Source organism: Vulpes lagopus, chromosome 14, assembly GCF_018345385.1.
Source record: "Vulpes lagopus strain Blue_001 chromosome 14, ASM1834538v1, whole genome shotgun sequence".
Lineage (NCBI taxonomy): Eukaryota > Metazoa > Chordata > Mammalia > Carnivora > Canidae > Vulpes > Vulpes lagopus.
Window position 1 is genome coordinate 1,098,598 of NC_054837.1, and position 17,666 is coordinate 1,116,263.

Consider the following 17,666-nt stretch of genomic DNA (forward strand, 5'->3'; position numbering starts at 1 on the left):
TTGAGGGGGACATAATTCAGTCCATATCACTATGGACTTGAATAATTGTTACAAAGTATTGTATTCCAGTGGACACCAAGGCTCCTTCCATAGTTTGGCTATTGTGGACGTTGCTGTTATAAACATAGGGGTGCAGGTGTCCATCGAAAAATGAATGGATAAAGAAGATGTGGTTTATGTATACAATGGAATATTCCTCAGCCATTAGAAATGACAAATACCCACCATTTGCTTCGACATGGATGGAACTGGAGGGTATTATGATGAGTGAAATAAGTCAATCAGAGAAGGACAAACGTTATATGGTCTCATTCATTTGGGGAATAAAAAATAGTGAAAGGGAATAAAGGGGAAAGAAGAAAAAATGAGTGGGAAATATCAGAAAGGGAGACAGAACTTGAGAGACTCCTAATTCTGGGAAACGAACTAGGGGTGGTAGAAAGGGAGGTGGGTGGTGGGTGGGGGGTGACTGGGTGACGGGCACTGATGGGCGTTTGATGGGTAGCACTGGGTGTTATTCTATATGTTGGCAAACTGAACACCAATAAAAAGTAAATTTATATAAAAAAAACCCAAAAAACAAAGTATTGTATTCCATGGATCAATAGCAGTAACTACAATTTACATTTAGAGCCACTACTCTTGGACCCCCCCGTAGGGTCCCTTCTTTCACCTATTTTTTTTAAAGATTTAATTTTTTATTTTATTTATCTATTCATGAGAGACACAGAGAGAGGGAGAAGCAGGCTCCTCACAGGGAGTCAGATATGGGACTCGATCCCAGGACCCTGGGATCACGCCCAGAGCCAAAGGCAGACACTCAACCACTGAGCCATCCAGGCATCCCTCCTTTCAGCTATTTTAATGGATGGTCCCATGCCGAGACATGTGAGGGCTTCTTGTAGCATAATGGAAAGGAGTCTGACCTGTCCTTCTTATTGCACAACTGTCATGCAGATAATAACATTAGTGTCTAAATATGAAGAACTCACTATGTGCCGGGTACTCTGCTCATTTATTTAAATATTATCTTATTTGACCCTCCTAGTAAGTCTATGAATTCTGTGAAGGAGACATATTTTTAGTAACTGACATAAGAAAACCTAATACTTGGAGAAGTTAAACCCCTTGTCAGAAGTACTGCCTGTGCTTCCTGTGGCCTGGGTACCTATTAAAATTAGCACAGACTCTAAAACCTTGTTGAAGCCCTGAACTGCTATTTAATCAGCGAAGACTCATACACACAGCTCAATTTCTATGGCATCAATGTTGTCCAAGCACCGCAGCATATTTGAGATGGAGCTCACACACTCTAGACTGAGTAATGAAGAGAAGGTGTAGAAGACAAAAGGAAAAAAGGAGAGAAAAGTAACAAATACTCTTTCTGACAAAGGAACTGGGAAAATAGAAGCCCAGTAAAGACGGGGGACAGGGGCTACCCTGCATGCTTCTCTACCAGTGGGGCCTCTGCTGGTGATCTGCATCACTGAGAGAGTTAGATCAGTGAAGGCTCAGCTACCCAGCCCCTGGTTCATGCCTCAGGTCAGGTGACTGGTGTGATCTTCTAGCTGCTGCAGCAGTAGAGTCATGGTCCAGAGCCCAGCCCTGGGAGAAAAACCTGAGGCTCACTGACCACCCAATGGTATGAGGAGACTAGAACCATTGGTGGTTTCTAGCCACACCAGAAGACTGCCCAGCGACTCCACACATGGCACTGGAAGGGCTTGAACAGGAGTCCCAGCAACACCAGAACACGAGCCAATAAGCATGACATTGAAAAGACTCAAAAACAAAACTTTCATGGGAATTAACTCTCAGAGAAGTTACTATGACTCACACACTAAACATGAACAGGGCAGCCACCTGCTAGCATACAATCCTCAGATAAGAACAGGAGTCCTTTACCAAAATAAAGTCCCCAAGATAGAACAGAAAGTCACTCCTTATACCAAGAAACGGGACAACTACCATTTAATGAGAAAAGACAATCAACAAACTCTGAGATGGAGATTAATCTGATATTAGAAATATCTAATGAGAATTTAAAAACAAATAGCTTAAAAATGCTTTCTAAATCAATTACAGATTCTCTTGAAATACATGCAAATAGAAAGTCTCAGCAGAGAAATAGAAGTTCTTTTTATTATTATTTTTTTATTGAAGTTCAATTTGCCAACATATAGTATAACACCCAGTGCTCATATCATCAAGTGCTCTCCTCAGTGTCCGTCACCCAGTTACCCATCCCCCCACCAGCCTCCCCTTCCATTACCCTTTGTTCAATTCCCAGAGTTAGGAGTCTCTCATGTTTTGTCACCCTCTCTAATTTTTTCCATTTATTTTCCCTCCTTTCCCTTATAATCTCTTTCACTATATTTCTTATATTCCCCATATGAGTGAAACCATGTGATGAAATAGAAGTTCTGTAAAAGAACTGAAAAGAAGCCCAAGTACTGAAAGCTGTAATAACTGAGGTTTTTTTTTTAGAAAGTTTACTAGCTTTTCTCCATAGAGTGTCGCTGTGAAGACTAGAGCAACTGAATGGGAACAGAGGTCAACAGAATTTATTCAGTCTGACCAATGTAAAGAAAATATTAAGTCTCATGTTTCTGTAGAGAAAATTTAAAAGAGCAAACGTTCATAACACAGAAAAGGAGAGAGTGTGGTACCGAAAAAGTATTTGAAGGAACAATGACAACTGCCCCAATTTGTCAGAAGTCATAAATGTACAGATTCGAATTTGCAAGAACTTCAAATAACCCAAAAGAAATCCACGCCAACACACAACATGGTTAAAATTCCAAAAATTAAATAAAAAGAAAAACATCTTAATAGGAGAGGAAAATACTGCATTGCTGGTGAACACCCATAGAAAGTGCAGGAGATTTCCCATCTGTGGCCCCTGGCCATGGAGGCCAGCATGCCTTTGGGTGCTGCAAGAAAAGAAAAGACAGTTTTTCAAGAAACACACACACAAAAAAAATAAATAAAAAAAAATAAAAAAATAAAATAAAACAAAACAAAACAAAAAAACAACTAGAAATTCTACATCCAGTAATGAAACTGTCCATCCAGAATGAGGAGGAAATGAAGACATTCTCAGTTAAAGGAACACAAAAATAATTCTTTGCTACTAAGTCTACCCCTAAATTAGGGCTAAAAGAAATTCTCCAAACTCTGAGGAAATGGTGATAGAAGAGGAAGGGATCTTCAGAAAAGGAGAAAAAACAATGGGCACAGCGAAGGAAATCTTGTTGCAGGATTTCTTTTCCTTTGGCACCCTTGGTTCTTGATCAGGTGGCTTCAAAGAATGAAGAGGTGGACCAGCCCAAGAGTGGTGGGCAGCAAAGCAAAGTTTACTGAGCTGTAGTACAAGGCTCCCAGAGAGGGAGGGGACCCAAGAGTGTTGCCACTGGAGTTTCTAAGTCTAGGGGTTTTGGGGACTGGTTGGCAGGCTGTTTTAATCTGATTAGCTCTTCATGTACCTGTCACTCAGTCAGGTTTGGGTCATCTACCTATCGTGTGGGAAAGAATTCGGGGCCCTTGTCCCTACCTGCCTTCCAACTATCTTTTATTAATATAATATAGACTGTTCATCATTGCATGAGCTTCTTTTAGTAAATATTTTGGCTAGAATAGAAGTTACAACAGTGTGAGGTGGTGCTAAATGTTTGCAGAGGAATATTTAAGATAATTATATTTTTTAAGTGGAAAGGAAAGGGATCTGAAGAGAAACAAATGTCTTGCACCCCAGTCTAAGTTGTGAAACATCGACACTGATGGCTTGTGGTAATTTATACACATCATAGCGAGACTGCTAATAACCATTCATAGAAACTGTACAAAATGATATACTTGAAATCATTGTAAATAAATTTAAAAAATATAACCCTAAAAGATATTCTATTAACCTAAAGATGGACAAGAAGGAAAAAAAATGAACAAGAAACACAAGGAAAAATACAAATAATGACAAAACTAAGCCCCAGTATACACATACTTACTTTATATATGAAAATATCTAATTATATAAAGTAAAAGGCAGAGATTGACTGAATAGGTAAAAATTCATGACCCAACTATACTCTGTACACAAGAAAATCACAAACAACAAAATAGAGAGATTGAAAGTAAACTAATTGGAAAAAATATCTCATACTTTGATACAAAGTACAACAATACCTAAATGAATATTATAAGAAATAGTCTTAAGAACAAATAAAATTGCCAGGAACAAAGATGGACATCATGTGACAATGAAAAGATAGATCCTCCAATAAGAAGCAGTGGTCCCACAGGTGTGTGCACCAAACCAGGTATAAGCAGTGTGAGAACAGTGGGTGGGGCTGAAGGGAGAAGAGTCCACAGGGGCAGGTGGATTTCCTACTCCCCTTCAGCGGCTCAGCAAGCCACACCATGGAAGAGGGGCCAGATCAGGGCCCTCTGGACCATGCGATCAGCCAACAGTTCTGTTTCACTTGTGTACAATGCTCCAGGGAATAATGGCAGTAAGACCTTACCTTCATGACACTGAAAATAAAATCTATAGAGGAAAATCAATAAACCCAAAGCAATTTATGAAAAAGCAATCTACAAACTGATAAAACTCTGGCTCAACTAATTGAGGCGTATGGGGAGAGATCATCATTACAGATGCTCAAGACATAGAAGATAATGAAAAATCGTTAACCTGTTATACTAATAATTCAGATAACTAGAAGAAATGGAGAAAACTGGGGGATCCCTGGGTGGCTCAGCAGTTTAGCACCTGCCTTCGGCCCAGGGCATGATCCTGGAGTCCCAAGATCGAGTCCCACATCAGGCTCCCCGCATGAAGCCTGCCTCTCCCTCTGCCTGTGTCTCTACCTCTCTCTCTCTCTCATGAATGAATAAATAAAATTAAAAAAAAAAAGAAATGGAGAAAACTTTTGGAAGTACAGGAAGTGTTCCTGCCAAGCATTGCCAGAATTATTGCAGAGCACATGAAGAATCGGCTGGTTATCTTTGTGCGTGGACTGGATGAGTGGATGCTCTTAACATAGCAATCCTCACAAACTTCTTCCTACACCTTTCATATAAACACGATCCAAATCTAAGGGAATCTTTTAAAGAAAGTGATGTCAAGGGACGCTGGGGTGGCTCAGCGGTTGAGCATCTACCTTTGGCTCAGGGTGTGATACCAGGATCTGGGATCGAGTCCTATATTTGGCTTCCTGCATAGAGCCTGCTTCTCTCTCTCCCTATGTCTATGCCTCTCTCTCTGTGTCTCTCATGAATAAATAAATAAAATCTTTAAAAAAATAATAAAAATAAAATAAAATGAAAATGGTAATTTAAAGTGCCTGAAATAGCCAAAGCCATTCTGAAAATGAACAAAGCTAGTGGATATACACTTACTCATTACAAGTAAATCTCTACTTTTATAATGGCACAGTACTTTGTGACACTGAAATAGTGAAAGCAGGTATTGCAATTGCCATGACTTGTAAAAATGTTTACTTACCTAGAAACTAAAATAACTGTCCAAATCATGTTCTTTTGGACATGGCGTATCCATGAGATATAAAGAGACACATAAAGGAGAAACTGCTGGCAGTGACTTGAATTCTATTTATTTTTTTAATGCACTGTCTTTAACGGAAATGTGAAGTTACATCAAGATTTATGACCTTTCTCCCATTATCGTGTATAAACACCCAAAAATAATTCAAAAGGATTAGTAATTTCTATAGCAGTATCACAATATTGTAGAGTAGATGGATATAAATGAAATGGGGGGAAATCCCTGAATTACGTCTGCTCCCCCCTTGCTTTCCCAAGTCACTCACTTTGCATACCTGGGGGACACAGCTGTGCCTGGGTGAGTCTCAATGGCTGTTCAGCGATGAAAACCAAATCAACTGAGCACTCAGCTTAATCTATGAAGGGAAACAGGTAACTCTTCTTGAACCGAAAGGGAAAGATTTATAGAAAGTGAAATTATCTCCCTTGAAAATTAGGGGGAAAGCAACAGGAACAATCTAAACCTGATTATAAGTGCAACGGATCCATAAAAATGAGTTTCAGAATTAAAAAATAATCCCTTTAGCTTTCAGGCTTTCATCACCATGTTTTGGTTCATTACTGTCAGAAAACAAAGAGTAAGAAGCTGGAGGGTGAGACAGTGATTAGAAAAGATTCAAAAGGCTTTCATGGGCATATGCTCCTAGCGAGACATTCTTTCTCACGGGGGTCTTGCAATTTAGCTCTGATGGTTCGTGTCCAAATTGCAATGGATGCTGAGCATTGTTAAAAGCATGATGGGCTGATATAGGATGCTGAGCAGAGTGGGAATCCATCCATCTGGAACTAGCAAATCAAGGTGAGAATTGCCTTATGATCTGCAATTTAGATGCTGAACATGGAAATTCGCCCTCAAATGACAACTTGTGTGTTATCTGAAAACTCCAACCAAGCACAGCGGTAGCTAACACCAGACTATCACTGACTCTTGGAATCATAGTTCCCGGGGAAGTAGTAATGGCTTTGTGAGATAAAGTTAAGCCTCGGGAGGGGTATTTTCTTCTCTTCTCTTCTCTTCTCTTCTCTTCTCTTCTCTTCTCTTCTCTTCTCTTCTCTTCTCTTCTCTTCTCTTCCCTTCCCTTCCCTTCCCTTCCCTTCTCTTCTCTTCTCTTCTCTCCTCTCCTCTCCTCTCTTCTCTTTTTTCCTTTAGATTTTATTTATTTGAGAGAAAGCAAGACAGATCACAGGGGCAGAGGGAGAAGCAGACTCCTCGCTGAGCAGAGAGCCTGATACAGGACTTGATTCCAGGACCCTGAGATCATGACCTGAGCCCAAGGGCAGTCGCTCAACTGACTGAGCCACCCAACGGCCCCAGGGAGACTATTACTTACTTGCTTTATTGAAACTCAGAACTAGAATTCTAAGTTTATTGAGCAAGTTGATGTTGAATAATGAACCACAGGAAACTGTGAAAGGTAATGATTGTGGATCATGCTAAGCATTAATGCAGCTGAAGAGATACAGTTTACTAGAAAACAAGTCTAATCCACATTGTAAACACCTACACATTTACTGAGCACTTACACCACTGACTATTCCTACAGAACTCTTGCAGTTGTTCATGCTCTGGCTTTGTTTGAATATGACTCTCAAAGGAGACTCACAGAAATGGGGACTCCGATGGTAATCTTTTTCTCTATGTGCCAAACATAGGGCAAGATATTTTCCAGAAACTAGTTTGTCTGGTTTCTCACAAGAAAACTGCTCATCTAAATAAATAAATAAATAAATAAATAAATAAATAAATAAAATAATAATTAAAAAAAAAGAAAACTGCTCATCACTATCCCTTTGTAAGAAATGAGAAAAGCAAATTCTTGATTTTACATAAATCGTCCAAGGTCACAAATTCTATCAGAACCTTAAGTTGAGATTGAACCTGAACCTCTTGGAGGTCAAAGACCACGTGCTTTGTGCTGTGAATGGTGCTATTAGAAACCTGGTTTCCAGCACCTCAGGCATAACCTAATTTCCTCTGATGAAGGATGTGTCAACTAAGGTCAGGAGGCTTGAAGCATCTGAGGTGCATTCCTTATCCTCCTCACCTTTGCTACAAAGTATTTACAGAAAAAGCAGTTGAAGGTATAAAACATTGAACAAACTAGTCATCGGAGCGCTGTAATGAAGACTAATTCAAAATCTGTACGTACTAACATAGGCCCCCTCTTGGCTGTCTTAGTATCTGAAACCATCAGTCCATGGAAAGTTTAAGTTTAAAGTTTCAGAAACCATATAGATAAGGCACATGAGTCTGGGGGGTAAAGCACTAGAGCTGCATGTAGTAGAACAGAAAGGAACAACATAGCAAAACCCTTCAAACCCACTTCAAACATGTGGACCAAGAACCAGGCAGCAAGTCAGGTGCTGACGCCGCCCAGGCACATGGGCCTTCCACAAAGTTCCATTGCCCCAAAGCTCCCAGGTCCAACTCCACACGGCGCCACACAGACTTGTTTCAGATGTGGCTTTGCGACTCACTAGCTCTGGGGCTGTGGCTAAGTGACTCTGGTTGTGTACACTTCCCTGAGTTTCTGTGTCCTTAATATTCATTTGGAAGTAATGCAAGTTAGTTCCGAGAGCTCCTGTGTGGCAATTAAATTAGAACATGTTTGCTTTGTTTGAAAATCTAGTGCAGTGCTTTTGGATTAGTAAATGAGAATTTCAGCCATCTGGCGCACAGTTCCCATAGATATCAGGTTTGGTCCATTTTCTTTTCCAAATCTCAGAACAGTCACCTCATTTGAGAATACACTGTTGCTCTTTACAAAACGCTAAGATGATTGGCTCCTGAGATTTTCAGGCAGGGTAGGTTTTCTCGCATTTTTATAAGGGAAAGAAGTCCCTAATGTGTCAGAGCAAATTATCTCACTTTATCAATATATTACTGTGTCCTGTTAATGAAGTATTTAATCTCTGTGCCTACTTTCTTTTAAATATGGTGATTTTTTTATTGTATCAAGTTCTTTGATATGAGTATAAAATTCTTTCCAGAAATCTAACTGGTCCATCCCCATGTTTAAGATATTTGTCTGGAGAAAGAAGAGTTTAATGGCTGGACTTTGGTCTCGCCAGCTCCAGGATATTCCTGGGGGCACCTGCAGGTTCAGTGTCTCATGCTGTAAGGGTACTAAGTCTTCTTTAAAAACTATTGGCAGCCAAACTTTGAAATGCCACCGAGTGGTCAAAATACAGGTAAATTAAAACAAAACAAAATGAAAAACAAACAAACAGAACCAGAGGCAAATAGACCATACCACATACCTTCCACCCTAATTCAATGCAATCCATAAAATATTCCATCAGGCCTTTTGGCAGATATAGATAACCTATCTCTAAAAGGTATATAGGAATGGAAAAAACCCAGAACAGCCAAGTTGTTTCTGTAAATGAAGAAAAAGCTGGAAGACATACACTTCCCAATTTCTAAAATACTCTAAAGGTGTAATAACCAAACAATGTGGTGCTGCTGTAAGAGTAAGAATGTTGATCAATGAAACAGAATTGAGAGTTCAGAAAACACAACACATTATGGCCAGTTGATTTTTAACAAAAGGTGCAAAGACAACTATTTGAAGAAAGAATAGTAAAAAACTAAGAATTTTTTTTTTACTATTCTAATAGTAAAAAACTATTTGCTATTACTATTACTATTTTGCTATTCCTAAAATACTATTTTACTATTACTAATAGTTGGTGATACAACCATAGGATGTCCTGATGTTCATATGCATAAAGATGAATTTAGACTCTTACCACACACTTAAAAAAGTAACTTAAAAATGAATCATAAATGTAAATGTAAGATTTAAAACTAAATATTTTTGAGGAAAACAAAAAACCTTATATAACTTTGGCTATGCAAGTATTCTTAATAAAGATTCAGTTAAGAAAATGAAATAAAAGGTGCATGCTGGGAAAAAATATTTTCACATCCTATACCTGATAGAAAAGACTTCTATGTAGGATAGATATAACTGTTAAAAATTCAATATTAAGGAATCAAATAACCATTTTTAAATGAGTAGAATCATCCAAGAAGGTATGCAAATGGATAATAAACATATGAAAAGATGGTCATCAGACTGAGTCTTCAGGGAAAATGCACATAAAACCACAAGAGACCACTTTACACCCACTAGAGTGGTTATAAGGCAAAACCACTGAATATACTCCTGTTACTAGGTATCCACTCGAGAGAACTATTCACATATGTTCACATAAATGCTTTTAAGGAAATGTTCAGAACAGCATTATTTGTAAATGTCAATAACTAGAAATAATTCAATTTCCATCAACTGGAATAGATAAATTGCATATTGAGTAGATAAATTGCATGTGGCATATCCACACATTGGAATGTATTTATCAATAAAAAAGTACAAAATACTGATGCATGCTCCAATATGGATCATCCTTGCACCACGTGCTAAGGCTCAGAATCCAGACACAAAAAATTCCCTACTTATTGTATGTTTCTGAATTGTCCAGAAAAGGCTAGTCTCTCTAGAGCCAAAATAATACATCGCTGCCGATCTGGGACCGTGAGTGGTAGTAGGGATTCATTGCAAACAGGAAAACAGATCTCTTAGGAGCGATAGAGATGTCTTAAAACTGATTATATGATTCTGTAAATATAATGACATCATTGAATTTTACATTTATACTTAAATTTTTTTTTTATACTTAAATTTTTAATTCATGTTTCAATAAAGCTATTTTATAAAGCAAGTAAGCCACTTGGAGTCCCTTATTCCCAGAGCAAAACTGAACACACACACACACAAACACACACACACACACAACAGAGGATATATTTATTGGTTGATAAATGCAAAAGATTTCCTCATCAAGAGTTTGAGTCGCAATGAACACTTTTTAATTAACTATTTGTATTGTCTGCTGTATGACTATCTTGCTGCATAGATGTTCCAACCAGATATACAATTCACCTTAATTAAAACACCTGCACCAAAGGAATAATCATTTATCAAGTTTTTAGATAAAATTTTTATATTTCATAATGCTAGCTATTGAAAAACACCCTAAAAAGTTACTATTACTCAAAATCACTTGTTAAAAAAATTCATCATGCTAAATTATGTAAGTTCTGAAGTCCTACTTGGAGAATATTTGAGATATAGAAAAAAAATCCATCAGGCAATGCTCTAAAATGATATAAACATAGATATATTCCCATGTTTAGGAAGGTAGGAAAGAAGAAATACCTTTGACAGTTGTATCTCAATAATGAATAAAATTTAACACATTTTTAAGCATTTTTAAAAATATCCTGGCACAAATCACTATCACTTGAGCCTCTGAATTAATAAAAATCACAATGGAATTACATACTAGTAATCTGTGCTTGATTGTGACATGGAAAGCAAAAAGAATCAGGATTTCTACAGAGAAAAAAGGCTAGTATTAATATGCGAGGAGAAAAGTTAAGGGATTTTAAAATATGACTTTTCAGTTGGTATTTCTGGTGTGAGATATATTAAGACTTGTATGAAGACATAGATAGATAGTTATGAATATAGGTACCTATTTATATGTAATGTTTTATTCATTGGATTTCCCCTTGACCCATTTAGAGGAACTTGCCACAGGGTAGAGAAGGTCTGCAAATGCATTTTCAAATCCTAGAATGATGTGAGAAGGCTGGACACACCAAACAGAAGTTTCTGTGTGGTTGGAAATCAGTCTTGAAAACATGAGATATTGTCTATATTGTCTGTAATGTTTTATAAAGTACTGGGGGCAATTGCAAAGATATGTCTTACCATATTACTTCTATTTGCTTAATGCTCTATGAATTTCAGCTGGATCTTCCCCATAATCACTTCATGCATCCCACTACAACAGTGCACGTTCCATTTGAATGCTGGCATAAGTACTATTTTTTTTTTTTAATATTTCTTTTTTTTTTATATGCCATTATTTTATTTTATTTTATTTTTTTTTATACTTATTTATTTTTTTTAATTAACTTTTATTGGTGTTTAATTTACCAACATACAGAAAAACACCCAGTGCTCATCCCGTCAAGTGTCCACCTCAGTGCCCGTCACCCATTCCCCTCCAACACCCGCCCTCCTCCCCTTCCACCACCCCTAGTTCGTTTCCCTGAGTTAGGAGTCTTTATGTTCTGTCTCCCTTCCTGATATTTCCCAACATTTCTTTTCCCTTCCTTTATATTCCCTTTCACTATTATTCATATTCCCCAAATGAATGAGAACATACACTGTTTGTCCTTCTCCGATTGAATGCTGGCATAAGTACTATTTTCAAAACCATCTCACATACGCTACCATCTCACATACGCTACACAATAAATGCTTCAAAATGAGTGAGGATATTTTTCTGTTTCCAGGAACATTCGCTTTATTTTTTTTATTTGCCACTTGTTCAATGACTGAATAGATGTCACCGTCTTAATAATGAAAATACAATACTCATATCAATTATATGCTGAAGGGAATTCACTTCCTTTCTGGTTGTACTGTTACTTCTGCAACAGGAAGATTGGTTGAGGAACACAAAATTTCTGTATGTATTTATGGAGGGCATTGGAGTTGCAAACAAGCACTCTGTAAATCTATAAATTTATAAACACAATATTTTGCAAATGTGGTATTTTTTAAACTATAGAATCTTTAACCTGTTAGTTATGTTGAAATAAAATGTAAACTTTTGTATGAGTACAGGATATACATGTCTAACGTATCTATGAGTTTTTTTGAACCATTACTGTCCAATTGAACTTTCCATCGGTGAAAATATTCTTTTTTTTTATTAAAGATTTTATTTATTTATTTTAGAGAGAGAGCGCGCGCGCAAGTGCATTCAAGCCTGGGAGGCAGACGGAGAGACAAGCAGACTCCCTGCAGAGCACAGAGCCCGACCTGGGGTTCAATCCCATGGCCCTGAGATCACGACCTGAGCTGAAATCCAGAGTCCGCATTCACCACTGAGCCACCCAGGAGCCACCATCAGTGCAAATCTTCTAAAACTTTCATTGTCTGATATGGTAGCCATTGGTCATACATTTGCTGTTTCACATTGCAATGTGGCTAATGTGATCTCGAAACTAAATTTTAAATTTTATGTAGTTTACCCTACCAATATTTACATTTAGATGTGAGGTCATTTAATATATTTGGGAAAAAAAATGATTCAAAAGTCAATATTTCCAGGGAAATTTGTATAAATAGATAAAAGAGACCCAAACCCTCAAACATAAACAGATTAACAAAATCAATTCTTGCTAGTCTAATCAAATGTGCCTAAAGTGTCATAAAAAAGAACCCCACAAGAAAGTATCATTTATTGTCTCCACTATATATACGTAGAATATTTACAAAGTGCATGAAGCAGGAAGGACTCTTTGTAGTCAGGCAGGAAGATAGGAAGATTCTTTACTGAAACCATAGGGAAAACATTTCCCACTAGAAGTATATATATATATATAATACAAATTAGAGTAGAGTTTATTAAAACTTTGGTGAAATACTACTGATTTGAGAGTTGATATTCCACCTTCCAAAGTCTTCTGTCAACATTCTCCTAAGAACTTTACGTGAAACATACTTCCATTTCTTGGCTTTAATACTTCTAATTTATTTCATTTAAACTCTACATAATCCGGTTTCTAGGTTCTTCCTACTTTCTCAAACATCTCTTGCGGTGAGTTAATAATCACCTTGTTGCTAACTTCAGTAAGTAACCTCTATCCCGGCATACTTTTCCACTCAGTGTCTCTCTCTTTTTGGAAACCTTCTTTCCCCTTGCCTACAGCATATCACCCTTGATTGTGTGTGTGTGTGTGTGTGTGTGTGTGTTTAATTACTGTAGATTCTTCTAATTAAAATCCATCCTTTCTCCAGAAATCCATAAGACACCAGAGTTTCTCAATTGCGTTGGTTCAGCCATCTGTTGTTTTCTGAGACATGTTATTAACCTAAAAGACGGCATCCATCTCCATGGCTCCAATTGCCTGTGTATTTATAACTAGGAAACTCAGATTTCCCCTTCTGGTCTCTTTCCACATTCTAAACCTACTTGTCCAAGCATCTTAAAAATACTCACTTGGTCAGTCAAAATACTTAGGTCAACAGAGACAAATCAAGGATCTTTCCCTGTCATTTCCCAAATGGGATTCTCTTCCAGCAATCATTATTCCAAGAAATTGTAGCATAATTCACCCAGTTGCATAGTCAGAAATCTAAGCTCATGATTAATACACATTTTAGCAACTTCAATATATCCAGATGCACTCTATCATGCATGTATGGATTATCCCACCCAAATACATCAAGTTATTTCTTCCGCCACTGCCACTTCACCAGATTGAATCATATACTCAAAAAATGTTCTCATCTTTTACTAACACTACTATAATAGAATCATTTCTCAGTCTGTCTTTATCACCCAGAATCCAGGTTTAATAGTGAAATCTGACTTATCATCTAATAACCAATGAATCTTTGATAGCTTGTAATTACTCTTAGGATAAAACCAACATTCTTAAAACGGCTTAAGACCTTGCTTAAAGCTTCCTCTCTTATGACATGCATAAAACAAATTATTGTTAATTGCTTACCATTGATTATGAGCAAAAATATATCCAACTCATGCCCTCAATGAGTTTGCTGATTAGGAAAGGAGGAAGGTATCCATCAAATAATTGTATAATCAAATGTAAAAATGCAACTGCAATCAGTTTATAAAATCCAGTTTTGTGTATCTGTGATAAAGAGGTTTGATCTAGGATTATAGGTGAAGCATTTGGAGCAGAAATCTAAAGAAAATTTAAGAATTAACTCGATTTTCTTAAAAATAAAAAAAAGACTGCTCTATTAGAGTACATCATCATTTTAAAAACATGTAGAGGAAATTATGTAGATCTTTTACAGACATAAAACATACTTGTGTGGTTCTATTCACTTATATTTATTAAGATGCATTTTATGATCCATAATATGGACTTGTTTGATCATTTGGTGTGCACTGGGGAAGAATATACTGCTGTTACGTGTAGTCTATAGAATGTTGTAAAAGGCCTACTAAAATCCCAATGTAAGTAACTATAGATTTATTTCCCCTTTCAAATCAGCCAGTTTTCAATTCATATATTTTGATGGTCTCTTATACAGTGTAAATCAACGTGATTATTAAGTTCACATGATGAACTGATCAATGACCACTCAATCATTATGAAATCACCTTCTCTATTACTGGTAGTATTTTTGCTCTGAATACTCACATGTATACTGAAATAACCACCCCAACATTCTTTTAATTAGCACTAGCATGGCAAATTTTTTCCACCCTTCTACTTGTATCTATTTGTCTTTATATTTAGTGTATTTCTTTTTTTTTTTTTTAATTTATTTTGGGATACCTGGGTGGCTCAGTGGTTGAGCATCTGCCTTTGGCTCAGGGTGTGATCCCAGGGTCCTGGGATAGAGTCTTTCATCGGGCTCCCTGCTAGGAGCCTGCTTCTCCTTCTGCCTGTGTCTCTCTGCCTCTATCTCTGTGTCTCTCATGAATAAATAAATAACATCTTTAAAAATAAGTATTTATTTTTAAGAGAGAGAAAGAGAGGGATAGCGAGCACACACAAGTGGGGAGGGGGAGGGGGTAGAGGTTGAAAGAGAGAGAATCCTCAAGCCCACTCCATGCAGAACACATCCATCCCAGGACCCAGAGATTACAACCTGAGCTGAAATCAAGAGTCAGATGCTTAACTGACTGAGCCACCCAGGCGCCCTTGTTGCATCTCTTAATGTAATTGGCTTTTCAATTCAATCTGCTAATCTCTGCCCCATTGCGTATTTAAAGCATTTACATTTAATGTAACTATTCATGTAATCAGGCTTAAAATCTATTATTTTCCTACTTTCTGTTTCCTTCATCTCTTCTCTTTCCCCTTCTTCCCTTTTTCTGTCTTCTTTTGGATTTGTCAATATTATTTAGATTTTATTTTATCGATTTTATTGGCTTAGTAGCTATAACTCTCTGCTTTCTTATTTTAGAAGTTACTTGTTTTCTTTTGCTGCAAAACAAATCACCACAATTCAGCATCTTAAAAAAAGGCTCATTTGTTATCTCACAATTTCCATGGGTCAGGATTTCAGGCAGTTTCTGTTGGGCAGGATTTTTGCATTCTTCTCAGAGTCTTATAAGGTGGCAATCAAGATGTTAACCTGGCGGTACTCTTTTGGTAGGCTCAATTAGGGAAAAAATCTGCTTCCAAGCACCACCTTAGCCTCTTGTGGTTGTGTGACAGAGGGCCCTATCCTACTCCCTACCAGCTAGAATCTAGTCTCAGGTCCTCGAGCCCACATGATCCTCACCCCTGGCAGATCCAACAGGCCTGTTTGCTTCTTCAAGGCCAGAAAGGGAGCCCTGTCCCAGGTTTGCTGGGGTGCATTATATGATGAGGTGAAGTCATAGAAGTGATGTGTTTTGCTTAAGGTAGCCTAATGGACAGATGATATCCCACCACCAGTGCTCTATTCCATTGTTTAGAAAAGTCCTAGATTTCACCGAGAAAGATGATCTGAGTGGCATTGGTGGCCACCCTGGGGGTTGTCAGTACCACTTCCTAAAGAGTTGTAGTCCACGGTTTGTTTTACCAGAGTCTACTTTCATCTGATACGCAGCTTTACATAAATGACAAAGATAGATAATTTACTTTTATTTCTTTTATCCTCTCATACTCTTTTTGTGCTACATTTTACTATTGTATATGTTATGAACCCCACAATATTGCTATTTTCTATTCATGCAGTTCATTATCTTTTCTTTTTAAAGATTTTATTTATTTATATGAGAGAGAAAGAGAGAGAGAATGCAAGCAGGGGAAGCAGCAGAGGGAGAGGGAGAAGCAGACTCCCTGCTGAGCAGGGAGCCCGATGCAGGACTCAATCTCAGGACCCTGAAGTCAGGACCTGAGCTGATGCTTCACCAACCGAACCACCCAGGTACTCCATTCCTTATCTTTTTAAAAAAAGATTTAAGTACTTAAGAAAGGCACATTTTTATTCATGTAGGTACCATTTCGGGTGCTACTCATTTCTTTGGATACATTCAGATTTCAATCTAGTGTCATTTTTCTTCTTCCTAATATACTCTCATAGTGCTTGTGATCAGTTAATGATAAAACCCTTCAGCTTTTGTATGTCCAAATGTGTCTTTAGTTAACCTTCATTTTCTGGAAGGTTTGTTTCCTTTAATAGTACATTTATTTATTTACTTGTCTATTTATGTTCTAGCAGTATTTTAAAGATGTTGCTCCGCTGTGCTATTTCTTGCATTGTTGGCATTAAGTAAGTTACTGTAATTCTTATTTTTATTTTTTTATATATAACAAAACTCCCTCTCTGCCCAAGCTGCTTTCAACATTTTCTCTTTTATTTATTTTATATTTATTTATCTCTATTTTTTCAGGATTTTCTCCTAATTTAAAGTCTTCATTAAATTCAAAATCTTTAGGTGGGCGGACCCCGGCAGGTGGGCGGACCCCGGCAGTGGGGGAACCCCGGCAGGTGGGGGAACCCCGGCAGGTGGGGGAACCCCGGCAGGTGGGGGAACCCCGGCAGGTGGGCGGACCCCGGCAGGTGGGGGAAGGCCAGCAGATGGGCGGACCCCGGCAGGTGGGCGGACCGCGGCAGGTGGGGGAACCCCGGCAGGTGGGGGAACGCCAGCAGGTGGGCGGACCCCGGCAGGTGGGCGGACCCCGGCAGGTGGGGGAACGCCGGCAGGTGGGCGGACCCCGGCAGGTGGGGGAACCCCGGCAGGTGGGCGGACCCCGGCAGGTGGGGGAACCCCGGCAGGTGGGCGGACCCCGCAGGTGGGCGGACCCCGGCAGGTGGGCGGACCCCGGCAGTGGGGGAACCCCGGCAGGTGGGCGGACCCCGGCAGTGGGGGAACCCCGGCAGGTGGGGGAACCCCGGCAGGTGGGGGAAGGCCAGCAGGTGGGCGGACCCCGGCAGCTTTAGATTCCCTGACCTGGACATTTCATATAAATGGGATCACACAATATGGTCTTTTGTGGCTGGTTTCTTTCACTTTGCACAAAGTTTTCAAGGTTCATCCAT